This window comes from Dreissena polymorpha, chromosome 1, assembly GCF_020536995.1.
Source record: "Dreissena polymorpha isolate Duluth1 chromosome 1, UMN_Dpol_1.0, whole genome shotgun sequence".
Lineage (NCBI taxonomy): Eukaryota > Metazoa > Mollusca > Bivalvia > Myida > Dreissenidae > Dreissena > Dreissena polymorpha.
The window spans coordinates 98,677,970-98,699,717 of record NC_068355.1 but is presented as its reverse complement, the minus strand read 5'-3'; the positions used below and the strand labels follow the sequence as shown (position 1 = coordinate 98,699,717).

Below are 21,748 nucleotides of genomic sequence, written 5' to 3'. Positions count from 1 at the left end.
AACAACCAAACAGTGAGATATAGTTACCAAGTACTTAACAACCTAACAATGCGAGATGGTAACCACGACCTTAACAACCAAACAGTGCGATGTGGCGAGAACGGCATAATCAACCCAACAGTTCGATGGTTTGACCAAGTCCTGAACAACCCAATAGTGCGACGTGGTGAGTGCGGTCTAAACAAACCAACAGAGCTATATGTTGACCACGACATAAACAACATATCAATGCGATATGGTGCCACGGTCTGAACAAACAAACAGTGCGATATGGTGACCACGGCCTGAACAACTCAACAGTGCGATGTGGTGACCACGGCCTAAACAACATATTAATGCGATATAGTGATCAAGGCATTAACAACCCAACAGTGCGATGTGGTGAGCACGGATAAATCAACCGAACCTTGCGCTGTGGTGACCACGGCTTAAACAACATATCAAAGCGATCACGGCATGAACAACTCAACAGTGCGATATTGTGACCACGGCCTGAACGACTCAACAATGCGATGTGCTGGACAGGGCCTAATCATTCCAACAGTGCGATCTGGTTACCATAGCTTAAAAAACTCAACAGTGTGATATGGTGACCACGGCCTTAACAACCCAACATGCAATACGATGCTGTGATCACGGCCCAAACAACCCAACAGTTTGATTTTGTGATATAGGCCTAAACACTGCCCAAACTACCTATTAATGCGATATGAAGACCAACTTAACAGTGCGATGTGGTAATCACGGCCTCGACAACCCACACGTGCGATGTGTTGACCACGGCATTAACGACTCAACAGTAAGATGTGGTAATCGCGGCCTAAACAACCAAACAATGCAATGTGATGACCACGGCCTAAACAAATCAGCAGTGCGATGTGGTGACCACGGCCTAAACAAACCAACAGTGCAATAAGGTGTCATCGGCCTAAACAACTCAACAGTGCAATAAGGTGACAATGGCCTGAACAACTCAACAGTGCGATGTGATGACCACGGCTTTAATAACCCAAACAGTGCAATAAGGTTAGCACGGCCTGAACAACCCAACAGTGCGATGGGGTGTCAATGGCCTTAACAACCCAACAATGCAATTAGGTGAACACGGCCTGGAAAACCTAACAGTGCGATGCGGTAACCACGGCTTAAACAACGCAATAGTGCGAAATGGTGACCACGGCTTAAACAACCCAACAGAGCAAAATTGTGACCACGGCCTAAACAACACAACAATGCGAAATGGTGACCACGCTTTAACAAACTCAACAATGCAATATTGTGACCACGGCCTTAACAACACAACAATGCGAAATGGTGACCACGGCCTAAACAAACCCAGCAGTGTAATACGGTGACAAAGGCCTTAACAACTTAACAGTGCAATATGGTGGCCACGGCCTTAACAGCCCAACAGCCTTAACAACTGAACAATGCGATATTACGACCACGGCAAAACAACCCAACAGTACGATATGGTATATACGGCATGAACAACCCAAACAGTGCGATGCGGTGACCACGGCAAAAACAACACAGCAGTACGATATGGTATATACACCGTGAACAACCCAACAGTGCGATGCGGTGACCACAGCATAAACAGCTCAACAGTGCGATGTGGTGACCTCATCCTTAACAAACAAACAGTGCGATACGGTGATAATGGCCTGAACAACCAAACAATGCGACATGATGACCACGGCCAAAACAACAAAACAGTACGATATTGTATATACGGCGTGAACAACCGAACAATGCGATTTGATGAGCACGACCTAAGCAATTCTACAGTGCAATATGGTTACCACGTCGTGAACAAACCAACAATGCGATGTGGTGACCACGGGGCCTCAACAACCAAACCATGCGATATTATGACCACGGAATAAACAATCTTACAGTGCGATGTGCTGAGCATGGCCTAATCAACTAAACATTTCAAAATGAGAGCAAGGCCTAAAGAACCCTTAATTGCGATATGGTGCCTTTTCACGAACAACCCAGATTGGAACGAAACTTTTATACAGGTTAAATAAATAATTGTGCTGAAAGCCAGAATGTTTATTTAAACATATAATTATTTATTTCTACTCTTTTGTTGGAGATAGATTGCACTTATAGTTTGGGGCTTACAAGACTGTCTCCTGGGTAGAACCAATACTTTGTTTCTTTGACTATAGCAGGCTCTTTCGGCCCAATCTCATTCTGACATTCAGTCTCGGACTCAACCCTGGGTCGATTCGGTTACAAGCTTATTCAGCCCGAAATCTAAGAGGCTTATTCGGTCCTCTTTTTTGAACGATATAGATATTCTTTAAAGATGATTTTGAAAACTCAAAATAGGTAGCACAGGTATCAAAAAGGGACCTTGTAGCTAAATATACACCATATCCAATATGACAGTACAATCGTTATTATAATTCATAAATATTACAATTGACGAGTCTATCCTGTTTACTTCGTTACTGATTTACTACAATAATGAGTAACACCTTTTGTGCTACTGTCATCTTCATAAAACATGTTGCTAATATTATATGTATATGCATGCGAATCCAACCAGCTCATTTATTATCACTTAACATAATTAAATTACTGTAAATTTCTATATTTATTTTTATTTTTTTAATAACTAAAGGATATTGAAAAATTTAAATAAACATCAAATTCACATAGTTTGGGTTAATTATAGGCTTTAAATTGCAATATGACACCACTCAAGTGACTCATGCATTTTACTATACATTTAAACAAATATGTTTCCTATTATTTATTCTCAGTTTCAAGTCATAGTATCAAATAATCTTTTACCACCATTTTGATTTTACATATGTGTACGTTGTATGTTATGATGAACGGATCTTTTTTTAATTGATGAAACAATCATGTTTAACTTTGTACAAGACATAAATTATAAACAATATTAACCACAAATTGAATGAATTCAGTTAAATACTGTCACCAACAATGATTCGCCAAAGAGCCATTCACATCTGGAATTTGATTTAATATCAGTAAGGGGTAACTAGGGTTCAGAGTTCTTTGTCAAATCTGCAAATTTGCAATATATAATTTCGTAACAAGGATAGAAATGTGAATTAAAAAGGAGCTATGTAGCTAATTATTTCAATTGAATTGTTCTTGTTATTTTATACCACAAAAAAGAACTGGCAGATACACTTTGTTAAACAGAATACATGATTCCTACCAGTAACACTCTAATAAAAAAAGCTTATGGACATAAATATATATATTATATATCTTGTTTGTGATACCAATGTCATTGAAGTGTCGCATAACAAAACAAAATTTATATTTAAGGTTATTATTATATTTAAAAAAGCTATTAAAAGATGATCTCCGTATCACTTAAGTATGTTTTACAAGAACGTTTTTTTAATGCACATAAAATGTTACATTGTTGGCGTAGTATTTTTTCTGCGTTTAATTCGCAGTTAATACACTTGAAAATGCAGACAAGAAACACTTAAAGTCTCTATAACGCTCACAATCAACGACAAGTATTTCGTAAAATAAAGTTCACACCTTAACAATCGGTGTTCCTTATAGCAATAGCCAAAATTTAAACGCTAGATGTGGTATGATTACATAGATTTTTGTAGATACAAAATGCTCGTTTTTATTTATTTGTGGCCACAATTAATTCCCGCGAATATATCTATTCATACGACACACGAACACCATTGGAGTGTTCATGTGTCGTATGAATAGATTTGCAAAACAATTATAAAAACGAGCATTTTGTATCTACAAGCATCTATGTTACCAGACCACATCTGACGTTGAAATTTCGGCAATTGCCATAAGGAACACTGATTTGTAATTTGTTAAGTTTATTTTACGAACAATTGTACGAAATTTTCGTTGATTGAATAGTAATGTTACTTTAACATATTTTTTGTATATTTCTGTATTTTTCACGCATTAATACACTCCAGTGTGTTATTGAGCATTTATCCTCTTGAAAAGTATGCTTAAAGCGAGATTAGACGATTTTTATATGTGCTAAAATGTAATATATTGATAAGATATATTGCAATAAAACAAAAAATGCTAGGAAAATTATACATTGAAGACGAATTTTATAAAATGCAGCAAAGACAAATTAGCGCCCCGAGCCGATTGTGACGAACATATTTCGTAAATATTTTCCTACAATAACCGAAGCATTTGTCTTTTTATAAGGATCGGAGTTAGTGTTCGTGTGTCGAATGAATAGATATCGATGCAGGAAATTAAAATTATCCGTAAAACAAAAAATTGTCTTTATGTCGTATGAAAGAATCTGCACTAAAACTAAATTTAGATTCACATCGTACATGCATGATATACATGCTGTCGAATTCGACTGTACATAGCAATAACCACTGATTTTGAAAATTGGCATAAACCCAGTTAAATTATACATTTTCTGATAGATACTAGAAAACCATTTCCAAATATGTATGGTTTGTCTATATTACATTGTCTAAAGCATTGTTAGTGAATGCGGAAACATTGAAAAATCCCTTGTGTAAAAATTGTCATTTTTCATTTTTTTTCAAAAAAGTCAACCTGGGTGAATAATTTATTTAAAATAATGATTTAAGAACACATTTTTTATCCAAAATTATAATTATTCAATACAGATACATTTTAGCTATGTTTGATGTCCTTGCAATTGGATGGTCCGGCAGGATTCTGGTCTGAAACACGTTACCCCCCACCAACGCAGGACCCAAAAATTCCTGAAATAGACAATAAAAAGTTGATTTTTCTAAATTGCAAATTTGCATGTGATTCAAAATCACAGTTGAAATAATGTACAACAAAACAAGAATAAATGTTTAAAAAAAACTTATTCGGTTAGTATTTAAATATTTTTTATCCCAAACATGTACAACTGCCCCACCCACCCAATACAAATGTGATACAACCTGGTATTTAAGAAAATGTTCAAAGTAATAGTATTTATCTCTTAAACAAAATTTTATTTATGAACTAGCAGTTAAATTGAACAGGAAAAACACTTACGGTTGGATATGCAGCCAGTAATCTGAATTCTTATCCAGAATTCTGACATGTCGGTTGATTAGGAATGGCAGCACCAGGAATTCTGGAAAAAACAAAACAATGCATTGCTATATTAAATATTATATAATTACTTTTGTAAGATGAAACAGAAACACAATGATGTGTAACACTATTTGTTAGAATTGTTTAACACACACCTATTAAAAAAAGATAAACATATAATAAGTTTTTTACACATTTTATATTAATTCATAAATATTTGACAAAATCGTATAATCTCGCTTTAACAAATAAAATAAGTATGATGAAGTGCATTTTAAGTATTTTATAAAAAAGTCAGACAAACACTAAAGTGTAGTAAATGCACATTTAATGAGCATCAAAAACAGTGTAACGTGCATAACAGTACCTATTTATGAGCAGTAGGCTTGCTTGTGCTTGTTAGATACCTATACAGTTAAGAATAATCTTTTAAATCATGCATTATATGCTGTTTTAATTCAAATTATAAGTGAAATAGACAATGGCATATACACATATCTGTGCGACCCGGGTACTCTTAAGGTAGCGCACCCATAATGGGCACATATCCAAATATAATTTAATTAATTATTTTCCTAATCAACATCATTTCAATGGACTACATGCAAATGTGTAGGTAGGCTTTCCATGCTTTTTAAAAAAATATACCGATGTTTTCAAAACCAACCTCACGCTCGGCATTTGTCCAGTTTATTTTCACCCCTGGGGTATATAAAAGTTCCATAATTCATTCATATTTCCAAATACGGGCATGCAGTTGGTGTGTACAGATGCAGTAAAGGTGTTTAAAGTTTAAACAAGATGAAATAAGTATTCTTTTACAGACATTTATTTTATACAATTTTTTATCTATGGAATAGCGCCATGAAATGTAAGTGATTTCAGCCAAGTAAAAATTGGGTCGGTTAAAAACAAAGTGTTATAAAATTCAAAATAGTATCATTTAAGTTATATTTTAAACTTAGTTTTTATGGAAACACTATATACAGCAAAATACCAAGAAATAGACAGATTTACCGTTTACTTTTTGAAATAAAAATAAAAATGCAGCATGCATCATTCGTATTTTCAGCAGTAAATTACCCAATTTAGCCATAACGTTGTTTTAATTTTAAAAATTGAAGGATGTGCATACAATTTGCAACATATTTAACAATAAACATAGCTTATATGCTATATTAAATCAAATTACGCTAGAAAAGAAATAAAACGCGTCGCAAAAAGTATGCGATGTCGGCAGGATTCGAACCTGCGCGGGAAGATCCCAAAAGATTTTTAGTCCATCGCCTTAACCCGTTGGCCACGACAACTTCACATCAGTGCAACCTTAAATTAGATATCCATAAGTAAACAGGTAAAAAGGCTCGTCGATCTTTGAAGAAATCGCGAAATTGTATTTTTCAGATGATAATTGGATCAAAGTCAATATTTAACGGGAATTTTAACGCTTAATCGGTCGTTGTCGGCTATTTTTTTAAATTAATAATGTTGACATTTATGTAAATTGTCTGTCCTCTATATTATCGAAACTCATACTCCAAAAGCATGTTGATGCAGTTTTCTTTTTAAAAAGAAGTTTGTTTAAGTTAAACAATGAAAAATATCGTTTTACAGTACGGTAATCGGTAGCTCGTTTTACGACATCGGAATTTTGGCGGGAATACAGTCTAATCTCAACCGGGTACGTTTAAGTATATTAACCGTACCGATGCAATCACTTTATGAAAATTACCCACGACTCAACACGCGTCGTATGCCAAGAAAGGGAAGCGGACAACGACAACAAGCGAGGCATGGTATTGTTATGCGCATGGGGGGGGGGGGGGGGGGGGGGTAGAGGGTTAGGGTAAGGGTTAGGGTTAAGGTTAGGGGTCGGGTTTGGGTTAGAGTTAGCCTTAACCCATACCTTAACCCTAACTTGACCCCTAAGCAATAAATTTAAGCAACAAATCGTCTGCTAATCCAGAGTGGCAAAATCAGTTAGAAGTTACATTATACAAATTGATCCGGTCATTGTAGGCAACAAACTCCTCACAGCAGTTACTTTCCTAGAATAAGGGATACCACTGCGTATGAGATTGTGTAGGCAATTCACTCGGGATCAGCAGACGAATTATTGCTTAAATCTGCCTATCTTACGAAGGAGTCCGGAGATAGCCGATAAATCACGATTCTCAGGCAATTACGATACATCGGCTATCTCCGGACTCCTCCGCAAGGAGGTTCCGAAAATAGTCGATGTATCACGATTGAGAAAAATGCATTTCAATTTAACATTTATGTTAAATGTACAATTATGTATTTAGTTTATCGACATAATGTCTCCGTGTAATTCACTTGTTGTACCTTGCGAGTCACACATAAACTAATGTTTTCATTGAAAGAGATATAATAATAATTCGTATGTTGGTCTTTAGTTATAATAATTTAGCGAGAGTGTATGTGCTCGGGGTGGGGTTTGGATAATTTCGGTATAGGGAGTTACGCATTCTGTGCTTAGTAGGGTTATAACTACAAGTGTACTTTGACATTGCTAAATGACTCGTTGGGCTTTTTAAAATGTATACGCGATTGAGGTTGCGATCAACGACATACGCCAATACCTTCAAAGCAATTATAATCATACACAGACTTGTAAAACGACCCATGCATTAAAGAAAGCCTGCGAAATTGTTATTGACCCTAATGTGATTGTTAACTTGCGAAATTGTTATTCACCCCAGTTCGATTGTTAACTTGCAAAATTGTTATTGCCCCTAGTTAGATTGTTAACTTGCGAAATTGTTATTGACCCCCAATTAGATGGTTAACTTGCAAAATTGTTATTGACCCCAATTAGATTTGTTAACATGCGAAATAGTTATTGACCCCAGTGAGATTGATAACTTGCATAATTGTTATTGACTCCTGTGAGATTGATGACTTGCAAAATTGTTATTAACCACTGTGAGATTGATAACTTGCCAAATTGTTATTGACCCCTGTGAGATTGATAACTTGCAAAATTGTTATTGACCCCTGTGAGATTGATAACTTGCAAAATTGTTATTGACTCCTGTGAGATTGATAACTTGCAAAATTGTTATTGACCCCTGTGAGATTGATAACTTTCAAAATTGTTATTGACCCCTGTGAGATTGATAACTTGCAAAATTGTTATTGGCCCCTGTGAGATTGATAACTTGCAAAATTGTTATTGACCCCTGTGAGATTGATAACTTGCAAAATTGTTATTGTTAGCTTGCGAAATCTGCATTAAGCCCAGATAGAGTGTTAGCGTGCGAACTTTTTATTATTGACTCCAATGAGATTGTCGGTTGGCAAGATTGTTATTGACCCTAGGTAGAGTGTTAGCCTGCATAATTGTTATTGACCTTAGGTAGAATGTTAGTTTACATGATTATTATTGACCCCAGTCACAGTGCTATTTTGTTTAATTGTTATTGACCCCAGTAAAATTGTTATCTTATGAAATAGTTATTGACCCTGGTAAGACTGTTAGCTTGCAAAATTGTAATTGGCAAAGGCAGATTTACATCACACATTTGATTTAAGACACATCAAGTTTTTTATTGGCTGTTTTTGATTGGATGACGTCTCACAGCTCACAATTGTTTGATTAACTAATGCTGCCAGGAATGTTCAAGACCTCAGCCGTCAGGTGCCCGCAGGCGGAGGAGGTTCGAGAACTCTGCCGTTCTATGGGCCTGCGTCTGGACAAGGAGCAGGATGTTCAGGATTTTACAGGTAAGCAGAGAACATATTAATGAAATGAGTCCGGTACTTAATTGAGATCGATAAGCGACATAAAGTGTGTTCTATTCGGGAAACTGAACATATCACAATATGCAAATTGAAGGTTTTGCGTTTATTTGTGTGAGTAATGAACATCAATAACAGGTAAAATGAAATAACAATTATATTACATTTGTATAGACCATACATGTCATCGTATGATCCACAAATGTGCAGGGCATAATAGCATGACTGTAAATCCACATAAGTTATGATACGTTTATACATTGACCCATTTGTAGTTACATGCGCTCCATTGTTAATGTATCATGCTTCAGCGCCATATTTGGGCGATAATTTTAATGCCGTGACGCATATGTGTGATTTTTTGTTGACAGAGCACATGGCGAAAACATTCGAAGCTTATCAGGTGGTCAGCGACTCCGTGGCTCCAACGCCGCTCGTGAAATACCCCAGGACGCCGGCATACAGATCCGAACCCAACGATAATAAGCACAATGCTTAGTAAGTGTGACTAAACGCTCGTACGAGACGATTGATATGTTCTGCCAGGTTTTTTAACTAGCATACGAGACTTTAAATCACAACAGAAAAACACGAACACAAGACGCCATTCTACTCTAGGATGTAAAAAGGCTACATCGTTAAAGCCAGAACACCACCTCTTAAAGAAAAGAACCTACCAAGAGCCGAACTTTGTTTTACATATTTTTTCTTCTCTAGGTATTGGCGATGCGACATACCAGGAGCGCCAGAAGGTCTATTAAAGGGGAAGCGCGTGGGGATCAAGGACAATGTGTGCGTTGCCGGCGTACCCATGCTGAATGGAAGTAGGCTCCTTTAAGGCTACACCCCAGATATAGACGCCTCGGTGGTGACGCGTATACTCGATGCAGGTCATTGTCGTTATTGAAAATTGCTCTTTTAAAATTTTCAAACAGTCATAAAATCGATAAGATTGAAATGCTTACTATGTCTGGAGTATTTTTTTACATAATGTTCGGAATGCTACTTGACAACAAGTCAGCCTAAGTGTGTTACAGTTTGTAATAGTATCATATGACGCAGGTTCAATCAACAAAAATTGTGCCATCATATATTTAATTAAAATTCAAAATTACGGTTACGTTATCTTCTATGTTTTATCGTTTAAGGCGATACACTTTATTTTCGCACACAATTGCTTTGAATTCAATTTTATGACACTGCTTACCGTAAGTAAAATCAATGAACTGATGGCAATGCACTTGTATTAGATGATTTTACCGCAATTTGTTAAAATCCCAACTTGCGGTAAAACACACAGTCTGTTTGTGTATTGTACTTGAATTCGTGGTTCAGCGGACCAACGAAATCCACGAAAATTCGTACCATACGAAATTTAATGGTTTTACGGTAGTGAACCAAAGGGCATTATTATCGTCGTTATCATAATACGAAACCATTATCATTTACATCACTATTATAATTATCATACATCAAGATCGTGGTATTTACTTACATATCGTCATCACATTTACGTCATAACTTACAACAACACATTCAGACGCATTTCATACCGTAAAAGAAGGAAAAACTTAAGAATTCCCAATTGCCTTCTGCAAAATTCCCGAAAGGAAGGGAAATTTGGTCGATTTCGTCCCAAACGTGAATTATTTGAAAGTGAACACATAAAATGAGCACTAAAACTGAACATTTCAAGCCAAAATGCACGTAAATTAATCTTTGAACTGATTTGTGCAATTTATAACAAGCATTACGAAAGACCTATTATTCCCAATCTAAATATTACACGGCGCAAATTTTATCCAGTGTCAGGATGACACCAGTTCTTTTCCAAAGTGGGCAAAATCGCTGTTTATAATCAATTTTATACTCTCATAATGATGGTCTGTTTATGGATCAACAGGGCACACTTTATTTTACTAACACTTGTAAAAATTGAAAGCTAAAGTTATGAGAGACGTGTAATTAAATTAATGTGATAGGGGAATATGTGAAGTGTTGGGTCGATATATTTTTTTAAGTTTATAACTTCATGATTATAAAAGCATTCAAAAGCGGTTTAATTGTGTTCACTATGTACATGTTTTAATATAAAATATCGTTATTATGTAAGAGCAAGTAAATACATCGAAGCGCTTCAATATCAACCGAATGTTCATTTATGTAGAGCGTAATAAAATTTATCTGATTGCAATATTGTTGCTGAAATATGAATCGATTTATACTCGTGTACGAATACAACGAACATTTTTATAACATGCATGCAACCCATTTATGCCTAGCGTCTAGAAAAAAGGCCTTGGCAAACAGCGCAGACGCTGTTTGCTTAAAAGGGAATTTTTGTAAGAAATATTCTAAATAAAAAAATAAATATACAAGACATCCCTAATTTTGGAAATAAATTGATCCAATTTAGAAGGATATGAGAGTCCACTAGGCATAAATGGGTTAAAAATGTTGCTCCGCATGAATAATGCAGAGGTATGTCATGTGTGCGATTTTTACTGATCTACTCGATTATTGAAAACTATACGTAAATAACACATGCACCGACTTCGTGTCTGTCATAAAAAATGTCTTGATCATCATTGATATTAAAGAACAGCATGCATGATTAATCTTTAATATAAACCTAAAAAGTGTATAATAATAATGAATAAACTGTGTGTTCATACAATTGAAAGATAAACTATTTTTTCGACAGTGTGTGATTGATGATGTTTATTTTTAATGTTGCACAATTTTTCTTATACTTGTGAACCTGAAGATTCCACCTGTTTATACCACAGGTGGTTAGCGTGTGGCTATGATATTATTTAGTGAAAACATCATTTTGAATGATAAATAATCATATTATAACGAAAAATTAACTTTTCTGAAAAAAAATATTTCACTATCAAATATATATATAACAAGGTATGCAACTCAAAATCAGCCCAAAACGGGGTGCATCGCTTTGAACAGCCATATCTTCATCAATTGTGCAGCGATTTTCACGATCTTGGTCTTATTCAACGCAGAAATGAATTTCCTTTCCGGAAATGTATATGTCTTGCAATATTTTTACAAATGCTGGGTCAACGTTTAAGAAATAACACGATACACAACACGCATCACCCAGTTGACAGTGATCATGCATTCTTTATGAATGAAATCTCCAGTTGTAAAGACACACCTCCGCATTGGACCAATGAAATCACTCGTATGTTTAAAATGTCAGTTAATTAAAATGTTTGTAAACAAAGGTTTCAAACGGCGCTGGACAGTTAGTCTTGATGCAGAATGTAACGACAAGAACGGTAATAATGTTTTTTCATACGTTTTATTGAATTATGGTATCGAACTACATGAACTTTGTAGGGAAGTTGCCCTTTACTCCGTGAAGATTTCAGTCTTAAAGACAGCATGATCATTATTTCCGCATATTGGTGACGGTGATATTGCCTAATTCTTTCACAGATCTACCGAGTGATTATTAAGTATCGAATAACATAAATTGGCATAAACTTATTCCTGTTCGACAAAACGCATAAGCTGTTTTTGTTAGCTTCGGGCGGGAGACTTTTATAAAGTAAAATTTATTTAAAATCAACATGTAAAACTTAAAACAATCTCTGCTCCTAAATATAAATGCTTCATCATGTCTCACGTGTGTTGACAGGCGGTAGACCCACTGCGAGCACAGGTGTTATAGTGGCAGTAGTTTCACAAACGATACCGGTCCCACCCAGAACCCCGTTGTCCCGGAGCGCTCCTCGGGGGGTTCGAGCAGTGAAAGAGCCGTAGCGGTGAGTTTTATGAGCATTGATATTCGACTCAGCTACATAATTTGCATCAAAATTGAAACCCGCTAACATTAATTGTAATACTTGCCAAAGCAAGAATTCCTTTATCAATAAAATACTTTGCAAATACATAAAGTACCCAATACTTGCACATTTCAATGTTGTACGGGTTGGTAGTTTGTATGTAAAGATATGGTCTCTCATCAGGCTACAACGTGGTAATACACGTGTCCACCGATACTTGCAGTAATACACGTGTCCACCGATACTTGCAGTAATACACGTGTCCACCGATACTTGCAGTAATACACGTGTCCACCGATACTTGCAGTAATACACGTGTCCACCGATACTTGCAGTAATACACGTGTCCACCGATACTTGCAGTAATACACGTGTCCACCGATACTTGCAGTAATACACGTGTCCACCGATACTTGCAGTAATACACGTGTCCACCGATACTTGCAGTAATACACGTGTCCACCGATAATTGCAGTAATACACGTGTCCACCGATACTTGCAGTAATACACGTGTCCACCGATACTTGCAATAATACACGTGTCCACCGATACTTGCAGTAATACACGTATCCACCGATACTTGCAGTAATACACGTGTCCACCGATACTTGCAGTAATACACGTGTCCACCGATACTTGCAGTAATACACGTGTCCACCAATTCTTGCAGATCAAGAACGGCGACGTGGACATGGCCATTGGAGGTGACCAGGGCGGGTCGATAAGAATCCCGGCCTCCTGGGTTGGCATTGTTGGACTCAAACCCACATACGGGCTCGTACCGTACACGGGGGCCGTTTCCTTGGAAACCGCAATTGACCACCTCGGACCCATTGCGGCAAATGTCAAGGATTGTGCTCTTCTCTTGGAGGTTTCATAGTTTAATATATAATATACTTATACACTCATAATAACTCATACATAATAAACGTTCTTTTTATTTACGTGTCAGTAATATACAAACAATACAACAGCATGTGTATCGGTGATTTTCTTAGAAATATGACTCAATTCTACTCTTCAAAAATAAAATGTAAATAATTGATTGTACTTTTGCAATGTTTTCCCATTGCTGGAGCTATACGATGTGTCATTCTTATCGCGGTAATAATACATTTGTATGGACGTTTCAAACTACAATTCACGTTGAAATATAAAGTCAGCAAAATGAAGCAATCGCTATACAATTGATTCATGTACCAAAAAATAGCTACGTATGTTTTAAAACCTTCGGAATATTTGTGTGTATGATTAAAATTGGCCGGCAATTGCCAAGTATGACAGCGGTTTAGATTCACGACAACCATCAACCATGACGTGTGGGAAATATTCGGAGCTCGTAAGTAATTAACCCATTTATGCCTAGCGTCTAGAAAAAAAGGCCTTGGCAAACAGCGTAGACCCAGATGAGATGCCGCATGATGCGGCGTCTCATCAGGGTCTGCGCTGTTTGCTGAAAGGAATGTCTGTAAAAAATATTCTAAATATAGAAATAATTATACTAGACATCTCTAATTTTGGAAATAGATTGATCCATTTTCGAAGGATGGGAGAGTCCACTAGGCATAAATGGGTTAAGGGACGTTGCAGCTGCCTCTGTATTCTTATCTAGCGGAGTACAAGGGTAATTAGGCCGCTGACTTAGAGAGACCGACTCACTAGATGGAAACACCCGAGGAGAAGGAATCAAACTAAGAACGGGTAGACTATGGTCAGCATGCAAAGCAGGGGACCAGCCAGAGAGCACGCCGAGGCATAAATACACAGTTGGCTCCCTGCTCAACAAACAATGACTTGATGCAGTGTTTAGAGCCATACAATACCTTGTTCAGTCTGAATTACGCACATATGAGAAAGATACCAGGGAAGTAAAAGCAGTTCAGGTGGACAGTAGAAGATGTTGGACATTTTTGCCGACAACGAAGAGAAAACTGATATCGTCAAACATTTTAAAGTACCAGATACATGTATTCCAGCTCTTGTTTTTGATCAGGGCATTTTATGATCTTTTTCCAACACAAGCAAATCTGAATCGATTGAGAATAGCTAAGTTTGTTATTTGTGCTTTGTGTGGACATCAAGCAACACGTCCAGTGAATGATTGTGTCGTGCTTTACTGTCCTATCCCAAACGATCTTACCGTATCCTTCGAAAGACGGTAATTGTTATTGAGTCGGAAAGAGAATACCCCCGGCTCTGACAATCGAGCTATCTGTCCCTCGGGAAAAAACAGTTAGGATACTAGCAATGCAAAATATAACACGGGCGGCAGAAAGGAGTCCCTGTTACCGTATTGTTAGCGGAGCGAACCGAGCTGGAAGTCCATCAATAACGAGTTGCGTACTAGCCAATAACGCTTGCGCAACCACTCTGAACTTGTCCTGTACCAAGATTTGACGAGTAGCACCCATCTTATAGAAAATAATAGGTTGTTGACGTGGATGGAGAATGGTTATATTATTCTATTTTTATTTGACTCCAGTTAATTTGAATAGTGAACCTTGAAATAATAGATCATGAGCATCTTATTTCATGTCTGATAAGAAAATACCATGTTATCTCAAGGTTAATATCTGTATAAGACATTTGGAAACAGTTTATTTTATCGGTATTTACGGACCATTGATATACTGGATAAACACTTATTTGCGAACTTGAGGTAGATTAAATCGATTTAAATAACAATATGATATTTAAATATCGGATAAGGCTATGTTAACTGTTGTTCGAAGTGATGTTCTACGAAATGGTTGTTTAAACTATTGCTGTTAGGAGCAGATTGGATATTATGTTTATGAATGGTATTGTTTTGTTTACGATAAACTTTTAAGATTTGCTTGCATGACATAATGTCATATTTTTCAACTTTTGGTATAATTTCTTCTTCTTCTTCTTCTTCTTCTTCTTCTTCTGCTTCTTCTTCTTTTTCTTCTTTAAAATTTTATTATTATTATTATTATTATTATTATTATTATTATTATTATTATTATTATTATTATTATTATTATTTATATTATTATTATTATTATTGTTATTATTATTATTATTATTATTATTATTATTATTATTGTTGTTGTTGTCGTAATAATAAGTATCATTATTAGTATTTCATTAAGCTTCACTTTCAATACAAATTACAGCATATTAATTTACTTCCTCCTTATTTAACATCAAAATTCATTTAGAACCTCGTTATAAAATATACTTTGCCTTGAAACTCCGTTTGATAATGGAATGTTTGAAATTGTATACGAAGTTTGATCTTCATAAAATTGGTCACACAATGTTCGTTTAATCGATAATTGCCAACTCATTTTTTGTTTTTATGTTCATCGAAAAATCACAATATTGCATGTATCAAAACATAACTAAAAAACACATCAGAATCTGGATAGTTTTACTTATTTATTATTCTGATCAGCTCGAGTAACCTTTATTTATATGAACATTAAATATGTTTTCATTAAGCATTCTTAAATCAATATTCCAATTGAAGGCGAATCGTTTTTGTCATTTCATTCATTTGTATCTGAGCAAAAACATTCGCGCAGTTGTATAGGAACATACTTGTAGATGCTTGTAAATCATTGTATAACCCAATGGTGCAGTTATAGGCTCATTGCACGATTGTGCGCAAAAGTATCATACCGAATCGCAGTCAATCCGTTGTTAGATAAGATTTTTTCTGAGTAAAGCAAATTCTACCGTTTACAAATAATGATTCGAGGATTGCATGGAATGGTGTGTTTGACGATATGTTGGAGTCGTACACCGCGTTTTGGTGATAAAATAGTAAATAGCAGAATGTCAAGTGGAGGGTTTTAAGTAGCATTGTGCATATGAAGACTGCAAAACAATTCACTTCCTCGTTCGTTTTTATTTCATCTAAATTCATTCAAAACATCTCAAATATCTTCGATCACGTGAATTCAATTCAAATGCCGGTTAATAATGCAAAGTAAACGACTGTGAAAACATGATGTTGTAAACTTACACAATGTTTAGCGCATTGTGCGTGCGATAGATAACTTTCAGATATTTTATTTGATCATTTATAAACCACGCTGTTGAATTTGATAAAATAAAAATATCGGGGTTTGACGTCTCTGAATTAAGTTTTAGAACTATTTCTTCTTCTTTTGTATATTCTTATACAAACACATAATATTTTGTCATAATGGGCAATTTTTAGGGCTACATAATCACATTCACACTTAAAGAAATTTATCTGATTTAACTTAATAGTTAAATAGTTATATGTTTTTTGCATAATTTACGATAACAAATAAATTAAATGTATATGATTGTAAAATATACACGGCCGATACTACGGATAAACATGCTATGTACGCTTAACACAAATCTAGTAATAACCGAGCCCATTATAACAAACAGAAGCTTTCAATTTTATATTTAATACCTTTTCTTGGATTGTACGCAAGTTAATCATATGCCATCTGAATAACAACTTGTAATATTTAAATCTTTATTTTTTACTGCTTTCATTGGAAATAACTTCGCATACATTAAAAACCTTCGTACGTAAACGACCGATTATTTTTTTAATTTGATGAATCAAAAAGTAATTACATGTTATTAATTGAACATACGAACACAAAGACAGACGGACAGGCTGATTTAAACTTGGAATTCATTAAAGTTCAATGCTTATTTGTATATACAAATAGCACAATATAAGAAGCAAGAGCAACTTGCATGCTTGGGCATTTAAAAAAACCACTACATATAATTTGGTCATAAGTAATACCCGAGAAACACCTTTTCTGGCGCTATTACTCTTTATGGTATAAAAGCCATGATAGATACGTGTCAAACATTTTACACGCACTTGCAAGTAAACTCCAAGCCTATCAATAACGATGTAACATTGCATTAAATCTTAACAAGTTTCGTCCGACCAGATCATAAACAAAAACGCTTATCACTACTCAGCGCTATATTGATTATCAGCAAGTATTTGCATAACTTATTTTAAACTCGATGCATTATAATAGCTGACGTTCAAACTTCTTTTAAAATGAAACATGATCCTACGGTAGTTTAATGACGGAATATATTTTGTTTTTAATGTGATGACCATTCATAATCATACCTTGATTCATATCTCATATCTTACCGGACGAATAAGTAGCCAGTAAGGGTGATCGTATAAAACCCCTCTTAATAATATCATGCAAACTATCATGAAATCGGTAAGCAATGAGCATCTGTTACTGCATGGCTAATTATATAATACACAATTTGTGCTTCCTTTAACCTTTAAGAGATGTTCAATCACGGAATGGAGGTAGATTTAATTGCTGTTGATGCAAATAATAATATGATATTCAAATTACATTGCAAAATACAATAAAAATCTTGTTTGTTCGCACAAATTCTTTAATCTCATGAGTTAATGAAGTGGTATTGATTTATCGTTGTATTATTTTTTCAGCAAGTGTGGCATTCCATCATTGTAATATGTACTTCCGGTGTGGTGATGAAAACCGCTTGTTATTCTTGTAAGCGACCAAATGACACAGTTCTGGCACAACAACTTGCAGAAGGAATTGCGAACGAGGACTATTGGACCTTGTATGCCATGCACCCGGTCATGCAAATGGTATATGAACATACATATAAAGACACGTTTAATGAAAAGCGAAATGAAAAGGAAGCTTTCATTTATGGTACTCGTAAATGCAAATCGCAGGGTATAGATTGGAAAAAAGGGAACCATGTGATGGATTTATCTACGTGTCCTTGGTACTTGGAGCTTACCTACGATGAAGACAGGTTCCCTGCCATCATGACTACAACACGATGCCGATGCAAGATTTGCTACACACAAGAAGGAAGCCGTCCCAAAAATACCAAGGGTCAGCCGAAGTGTCACCCAATATATATCCGACAACTTGTATTGCGAAAAAGTTATGTCGACAGTGATTTAAACGCTCCTGTTTGCACATACAATCTTTCTTATCAAAAAGTCGGAGTTGGTTGTACGTGTAAGTTAAGGAGACTCGATTCAAGGTCGCAAAGCAGTAGTATTCATAAACCTGGTGCGTGATGATGTCGTAAAAAGTGCGTGTAAGGGTAAGACCGAGCACGATCACTGGGGGGTCCTCAATCTTGTCTCTGTGTTCGTCATTAGAGCGATAAAATGTGTGTCAAGAGGATAGGGATTAGCTTAAGAAACTTCAGCGTACAGTTTATATAGTATTGACATACCTGTACGCTGAAGCCAACCCCATATCGAAAGTCAACCAGAGTCGTAACATATTTATGTCACGCTATATATCAAAGAATGCTCATTTTCTTGGATACATTTCTACATATATTGATGAATAAATATAAATTAGTGCATCGAGGAATATGTTAAGGTTCAAATATTTCAAATGCATCTTACAATAGATGAAAATAACTTTTATCAGTCTGAAATTTACAATTTTGACGCCATTGTCGCTTTGTCACGTGACGAGTTTTCATTTGGATACTTTCGGATGGACCTTGACATTTTATGCTGAAATTGTAAACATTACTTTCGTTTTCTGAAATCTATTATTTGTGATTAACAACTTACGTCTGGTGGATTATAAGACTGATTTAAATGTGAATCAGGTAGTTTTAAATAATATTTACTTTGAGTTTGTATTTACACTACAATTTGTTTACAAAACAAGCCAGAATAATCTAAAATACCGGGAAATGTCATTCTGAATTTGAAAACACTTGAGCACATGGTATGTTACTAAAAATAGAAATAACGTCATATGACCGTGAATCTCGGGAGATTCGCATTTCAAGAAAGTCTGTCACATCGCTGTTTTTCTCGATATGTAAGAGCAGAATAGATAAATTTTAAATGTTTAAGATAGTATTTTGTGAAAGAATATATCAGTTAAATGTGAAAAATATCAATCTTTCCGATCAAGTTGTTGATTTGGGCCAATAACTGCATTTAAAAGCTATTTTGGACCAGTCTTTGTTAACTGTCAACTTTTCGGGAATTTCTGGTTGACTTTCCTGATGGGGTTTGTCCATAACTATAAAGGTGCGCCAGTAAAAAATCATAAAAAGCGACATTTAAAGTTATGGTAGCCAAAACTAGATAGGGATGTGTGAGCTTTTCGTTGAAGTTATATTATATATTTTATATAAAGGAAATTTATTGTTTGACAAACGTTAACTAAAATATAATCATCATTTGATGTTCCAAACATATTGCTATGACACCGACTTTATGCGATGAAAAACAAGACAGGCTAATTTCTGTGCATATATGAATGTACATATCGACATATACTAAGTATTATGAAAAAGATGCGGTAGTTTGATTTTTTGTTTGTTAATAAACATGTTTTCTGAGGATATAATAAAAGGCCAATTAACGACAAGTTCTAATCAGAATTTATAAACAATAAGCTATTTCAGTAAAAAAGACGAAATCAACATGCTCTTGACTGATGTAGCACATAATTGTTGTAAAGTAAATACGTTTGGTTTGATTTTTGTAAATTTTAACCACACCTTAAACTGTAAAATTTCCCAGCATGTAAGTACCCGATACTTGTCAAACCCGTTATTATATTAAATAAAGATATTTCCTTGTTTCAAGTTCATAATCATTTAAGTAGTGCATATTGTTTTTCACACTAGCAATTTGTAAATTCTTATGAAAACTCATACAAAAATTACTATATTAGGTTTTCTATTTCATTTATGAAAGCCTTTTTTGTGCGATTGTGTGTTTTTTTTTCACAACAGTACTGAGCTTTTGCATTTTTTGTGTTGTCAATTTTATGCAATTATCTAATCGACGTTGAGTCATGACCCTCGATACAAAAGCTGTAAATCATCGTGTATTCTTGCAATTTGTACAAGTATGTAAAGTTTGATTTATTTCTCCCAATGGTTACCAACCCAGTTTTTGAAAGTATTTATTTCATACACGAGCAATAATAATTCATGGTACAATAATTATCGTAAAATGTGTTTTAAGTATAGCTCGCCAATATCAAGCTGGCACTGGCCTTTATATATATATATATATATATATATATATATATATATATATATATATATATATATATATATATATATATATATATATATATATATATATATATATATATAAAGGTAAATACAGTAGTATATAAATTGATTTCAGTACAGCACTGGAATGAAGTGCAATGTTATTGTTTCACGAAACTTTCCCTCCCCCCGATACTTGTTCCATTGGGACACTGATGCACAGTGACAGTCATGCTTTAGTAATATACTGTTTTCATCATGTCAGAAGTTTTTATGAGTCTTTTTTCCGAGCTCTACAAGAGTTGAAGTAAAGACAATACGTAAATATTGACGTATTGTGCAAAACAATCAAGACACAGACATACCCAGGTTACTAAGTTTCCAATTGGAAATACAAAAATAACCTGTATACTATGTTGGTTAGTTTGAACCGTCTTACTAAAACTCTTGACATGTTTGGTCAATGTACTTTCATTAAGAATTCCGGGAAAAGAAAATGCTATGAACGTTGTATACTTGTTTTTTTTTTAATTTAGGGCACATGTGTACATATATTAAACATATCACAAATTCTACTGCAACTAATAACTATATTTATAACAAATACAATTATTTAAAGGTATTTTCATATTTCAGCTCCATATTGTTGTTTTTAACATGCGAGGCAAATAGAAAGAGTGATCAAAATCAATAAATCATGTTATTTAAGCCCAATCTGTTGTTGTTAGCGCGGAAAGGTATGGTCTTCCAAAGAGGCACTCCATATCAAACCTTGAAAGAAGATATTGCAATATATTTCTATGTCTAAAGAAAATAATTCGTATAATGAAACTGAGACTCTAAATCTATTTAGACCAACATAAATTACATGTCACTTACACTTGTGCATTTGAAGTCTGTCAGACAGACATACAGTTTATTCAGACTTATACACAAGCATATAATGATACTACTTTATACATATTATTTTCGTATGCGAAACTAGGTATAACAAAATAGCATTACTTAACATAAAGTTGTCATTTAAAAAAGCAAATACTATAGTACAAATGATTGCAGCAGATGT

At 35.0% G+C, this 21,748-nt stretch overlaps 1 long non-coding RNA gene and 1 pseudogene across 1 annotated transcript; both read left to right on the top strand.

Annotated features, from left to right (window-relative positions):
* Window positions 1-48: 48 nt before the first annotated feature.
* LOC127840108 (amidase-like) lies at window positions 49-13,999 on the top strand (annotated as a pseudogene).
* A 1,317-nt stretch (window positions 14,000-15,316) lies between these two features.
* LOC127842145 (uncharacterized) lies at window positions 15,317-20,681 on the top strand. The gene is made up of 2 exons (XR_008031499.1): window positions 15,317-15,449; window positions 18,104-20,681. It is a non-coding gene; the product is annotated as an uncharacterized LOC127842145 (long non-coding RNA).
* The last annotated feature ends 1,067 nt before the right edge of the window (window positions 20,682-21,748 follow it).